This window comes from Sus scrofa, chromosome 17, assembly GCF_000003025.6.
Source record: "Sus scrofa isolate TJ Tabasco breed Duroc chromosome 17, Sscrofa11.1, whole genome shotgun sequence".
Lineage (NCBI taxonomy): Eukaryota > Metazoa > Chordata > Mammalia > Artiodactyla > Suidae > Sus > Sus scrofa.
Window position 1 is genome coordinate 1,722,411 of NC_010459.5, and position 5,977 is coordinate 1,728,387.

The 5,977-nt window shown below is 38.6% G+C and overlaps 1 pseudogene; it reads left to right on the top strand.

The window, feature by feature from the left end:
• On the top strand, window positions 1,261–1,616 carry LOC100155003 (annotated as a pseudogene).

The window sequence follows — 5,977 nt, forward strand, 5'->3', positions numbered from 1 at the left end:
TTTGTTTGCTTTACATTATCATTTTCCACCTCCCAGAGTCCTTTACTTGCATCATTAGTTGTTGCCTCTAATTTTTAATTCACTAATCATTTTTCCTTTCTACACAATTACTTGTGAATACTGTACAGTCATCCCTTAGTATCCTTAAGAGGATTGGTTCCAGGATGCCCCCTGTTCTTAAGAAAGAAATGTTCTTAAGAAAACTGGGTCACCTTATTGTACATTAAAAAATTGAAAGAACACTGTAAATCAGATATAATAGAAAAAATAAAAATCAGATTATAAAAGAAAAAAGGAAATCACAAGGAAAGAACACTGTAAATCAGATATAATAGAAAAAATAAAAATCAGATTATAAAAGAAAAAAAGGAAATCACAAGGAAGAGGAAATACATTTACAGTACTATAATGTATTTACTGATAACCTAAGTTTATTTTGCCTGTTTACAAGATGAACTGCGTGTCAGTATCTGCATCAGTATTGTCTTATATGATACAGAACACTCTGGACGTATTACTAACGTTAGGCATCAAAAATGAAAAGATGATACGAAAAAGAAATTCATGTTTACTTACAAGTATAACTATTTACATATTGATAGTTAAAGAAGCCCCCAAAGGATTGCTTTATGGTAGCCTAGTGTAATTGATAAGATTACTTCTCAGAAGCCTAGCCAATAACACTAATGAATGGATCTCTTACCGTTTTATGGCACATAGTATTTATAGTCATAGTCATAATATGGCACTAAAAACCTTGTTACCTTAAAAAAAACCACTTGTGATAATAACCTGATATGCAGTTTCTTCATTTACATGAGAGAGAGAGGCATGCTATATGGTAATACAATTCTTTGAAAACAAAAGTTAATAAACATGCAAATACTATGCTATTTTATATAAGGAATGAACTTCAGGGGATTTTGGTTTCTGAGGGGGCATCCTGGAACCAATCCTCTTAAGGATACTAAGGGATGACTGTACAGTATTCACAAGTAATTGTGTAGAAAGGAAAAATGATTAGTGAATTAAAAATTAGAGGCAACAACTAATGATGCAAGTAAAGGACTCTGGGAGGTGGAAAATGATAATGTAAAGCAAACAAAAAGGTGGTGCAGAAAGCAAGAGCATGCCAACATTCAGAAACCAAAAGCAGCTCTTTGAGAAACACACTCAGTGCTGTATCGGAGCCCCAGGCCATCTGCTCCTGCTTCTGACTCACTCAGAGGAACAAGTCGGTCAGGAAGCCTCGCCCCAGCCATGGCCCTTAAAGATACTGGCAAGACTCCCATGGAGAGTGAGGTCTCGATTCACCGGATTAGAATCACCCTCACCAGCTGCAATGTGAAGTCTTTGGAGAAGGTGTGTAATGACACGATCAGAGGCACAAAGGAAAAGAACCTCAAAGTGAAGGGAACGGTTCAGATGCCTACCAAGACTCTGAGAATAACTACAAGAAAAACTTGTGGTGAATGTTCTAAGACTTGGGATTGTTTTCACATGAGGATCCAGAAGCTACTCATTGACCTGCACAGTCCTTCTGAAATTGTTAAGCAGATCATGTCCATCAGTATTGAACAGGAGTTGAGGTTGAAGTCACCAATGCAGACACTTAAGTCCAACTTTTTACTAAATTGATATTCAATTGTTTAAAAAAAAATGAAAGCATTTGAAATGGGTATAGATACACTAAACTAGAAAAGAGAGAGAAAAATGTGGGCAGGTTTTCAGGAGCCAGATTAGAAAATATTTAGTGAATTATGAAAACATTTTGGACTTTACCAGAAACATTCAGGGTTTTAAGTAGAAGAGTAACATGATATTTTTAAATTAAAAAAAATAAAATTCTTGGGAGTTCCCATCGTGGCACAGCGGAGAGAAATCCACCTAGTAACCATGATTTGTGGATTTGATCCATGGCCTCGCTCAGTGGGTTAAGGATCCAGTGTTGCCATGAGCTCTGGTGTAGGTTGCATACATGGCTCGGATCCTGCGTTGCTGTGGCTGTAGTGTAGGCCAGCAGCTACAGCTCTTATTTGACCCCTAGCCTGGGAATTTCCATATGTCCCAGGTGTGGCCCTAAAAAGCAAAAATAAAATAAAAAGTAAAAAAAAATTCCCATTGTAGTGAAGATAATTGATTGGGCTGGAACAATCTTGGATGCAAAGAAACAAAAGGCTATTAAAGTAACAAATAATAGCTTATGGCTATAGAACAAGAGTGAGGGTGAAAAGAAGCTTGTAGATTTGAGAAATGTTTGGAGGTAAAATGCACTGCTAGTGAAGGAAGGTCAAAAAGTCAAGGATAACACACACCCAGGTTTCTTGCTTGAGCAATTGTGTCCCTTACTGAAAAATGGCAGAGGACACTAATCTTGAAAGAATGAGTTCAATTGTGGAAGTATTAAAGTTGAAATGTGCATGGGACAATTTAAATGGAGAGGAATATTGAGAATTTGGGTAGATTTATGGAGTGAGTTTTGGGCTGTGGCATAGTGTGAGAATTCTCAGTACACTGATGTATGAATTTCTGAGAATGAAAAAAAGATGCTGAAAGATAGCATTTGGAGGGTTGCAGAAAGAAAATAAACAGGGAGTTCCCATCTTGGCTCAGCAGAAACAATCTAACTAGGATCCATGAGGACGCAGGTTTCATCCCTGGCCTTGCTCTGTAGGTTAAGGATCCGGTGTTGTGTGGTGAGTTGTGGTGAAGGTTGCAGAGGTGGCTCGGATCTGGGGTTGCTGTGGCTATGGTGTGGGCTGGAGGCTACAGCTCCAATTAGACCCCTAGCCTGGGAACCTCCATAAACGGGTGTGGCCCTAAAAAGACAAAACAAAACAAAACAAATCCAGCATGGGTAAGCATTCCTTTGATTACTTATTTTTGAGCTACCAATGTTCCATCCCTGTGCAGCTGGGAAAAGATGCAGGAAACTGACTTTCTTTTTTTTTTTTTTTTAAGTCTTTTTTCTTTTTCCAGGGTCACACCTGTGGCATATGGGGGTCTAATCAGAGCTGTAGCTGCCAGCCTACACCAGAGCCACAGCAATGCCACATCTGAGCCATGTCTGCAACCTACACCACAGCTCACGGCAACGCCGGATCCTCAACCCACTGAGAAAGGCCAGGGATCGAACCCACAACCTCATGGTTCCTATTCAGAGTCATTAACCACTGAGCCACGAAGGGAATTCCAGAAATTGACTTTCTTGAACTGGTGCAAGGTGATTTAATTATTTCACCTAGAAGCATATAAGGAGAAGCAGAGTCAAAGCATGAGCAGTGAGGAATTACAATGATGCTTGCAGGAAACCCTTTAGAGACTTTGATTATGAAAGGAGGAGAGAGGTGGGGAGAGGACGGCAGGATAATGTTTTGTTTTCCCTTGAAGGAAGAACTCAGTGGATTTAAATGCTAATGAGAAGAAGCTAAGGGAGAGAAGAAGGGCTGGGTGGTTGAAAAGTGAAGTCTCAGGGAGTTTCGTTGTGGCACAGTGTGTTAAGGATCTGGTGTTGTCACTGCAGGGGCTCAGGTTGCTGCTGCATCACAAGTTCAATCCCTAACCCAGGAAATTCTGTATGCCACAGGTGCAGCCAAAATAAACAAATAAATACATATTAAAAAAAAAAGAAAGTGGAGTCTCTAAGAGCTGAATATATGTGTCTGGAGTTGGAAAAAACAGGAATCCTAAGCACAAGATGAAGGTTTTGGACAGGGAGAGCCTAAGCTCTTCTCTTATTAAAGCAGAGAGGGAAGAAGGAATAAATGCAGATGCAGATGGGTTTGCATGTTTATCGTAAGATCTATCGAAGTTATTCTCTGTATACTATGTATTTTGTAGCAAAGTAAATTGAATTAAATTTGAGGCTAATGGGAATGTGATGGGGATTGGAACTTCAAAGCAATTCCAAGTTGGAATTTAGAGCTGCTGGGAAGTGGTCCTTTGTTGAGGTCAGTGACTGTAAATTAATAGATGCACAATTCTATATGGTAAGGAGAAAGATATAATGAGAGAGTGACCACGTGTGTAGGTGACTGAATGGAGGACAGTTGTGGGTACAGAGGCGATGAAATCACAGGATTATAAGGTCAGGCTTCTGTCTTGGTAATAAATTTGGATACTGAAGTCACTAATGATGATGCCAGAAATCAGTTAAAGAGAAAGCCCATTAGTTTCCAATAAAAGGATGATACTAAGGAGAATAAGAGCATTATGTGAGTAATATGAGTCTAAAAACAGCAGTGTTACTTACATGGGGGGTGAAATAACTCTGGGCCTGACTGGCTGATAAGAGGCAGTTGGTGCTACTGTTGAATACTGGTGATGCTCAAGCTTCATGGCAACTGATATTTGGGGAGTGAAGCGAGCATGGGAATCAGATTCCGGTTAAATCTATAAAGAGAAAGTAATGTTTAGTGAAGTAGGATTCTTAACTGCTATTTTTTGAAATTCAAATTGTAGACTTTTTAGAATTTTCCCCCAGTTTTTCTCCTTGTCTGGAGACTTATCTTGTGATTTTAGGTTTAGAACAACCTCAATAGATTTGTTTTTATAATGTTAAAAAATGCACATGCCCTGTATGAGGGAGGGGTCTATGTATACCATATTCTCATTCATTTTATCTTTTGAATATATGCTTTAATCTGTTGTTTTTGTGATGAGAGGCTTTGAGGAGGGGGTGCAGAGCTAGGAGTTCAAAAGCTTTGGGCATCTTGGGGAGAAAGATGGGTCCAAAGTGGTGGAATGCTATAGAAAGAACCATAGGAATGGCTAGAAAACACATTCAGATGTGATAAAATTGACTTCTAAACTCAGACCTCCATAAGCCTTCACTTTGAGAGAATGAACAGAAGCGTTTAAAGACTGGCTACTCTCTTAGTTATTTCTAAATTCTAGCTTCTGTACCTTGCAGCATTTAAAATGTCCACTTGAGTTAGCTACTAAATGGATACAATGTTTTTATTAAAGCTGTAATCTGTTTGTCTTTTCAAAAGTACACCTCCTCTTGCCTTATTGCCTGTTATCACTGCCCTCCAGAAAAACTGGCACCTCCATTAACATCAAATGAATTCATAATGCATGGAGCTATTTTGCAAGTTAGTAAGTTTAATAATATTGATTATAGAAGGTGTTACCTTGAGAAAGCATTTGTTGGAGAAGACTATCATTGCATTTATGCATTTACTTAAAGTTTATGAGCTGCTTTATGTAATGCACCGTAGTGGAGAACAAAAGCACAATTAAGTGAAATAAATTACATAAAGAAGCTCTTATCTTTTACCTGGTGAAAATAATTTTTGGAATGCAGATGGCACTTTAGATCATTCCTAGTTTATATCCTCTGCATTTTCTGATAAGGCATACACTTTCAGTAATGATGGAGACGCCCAGAGGTACAGGTAAGCATGCAGATTTATTGAATATTAAAACTATTTTGTAGTTTAATCTGACACTGAGATCAGGAGCCAGGTTTAGATCCTTTTGGTGGTACCACATCATTGGGATATAATCTAGCACACATCACTTAATCTTGGTGAGCCTTAGATTACTCATCTGCATAGTGTTTTCAGGATTGATTAAACTTTATCTAAAGCACTTAGCCCAGTATCAATCAGTAAAGTACAACACGTAGGTGATACTATGTAAATAACAGCTGACATGCCTGCCCGTTTTTCCGGTTTGTGTACTTAATTTCTGCTCATGAAGAAAAACAAAATTTTAAGAATGTTTGCTTCTCATGATCATGTTCATACTGAGCAGAGGGTACATTGAAAGGAAAATTCTTGGGACCACACTGATGCTTGTTTAAACACACACACCAGGGAGCCTGAAAGTTCCATCCTGCACGCTTGCCTGCAGTGGGCTAATATATGACTGTTTGACTGACAGCTTCTGGCCTCTCAGTTCTGTGCTTGGAGCCACTAGAAAATGTTTACATCAATCCCAAAGAGGTAAAGTTTTTAGGATCTAAATTTGT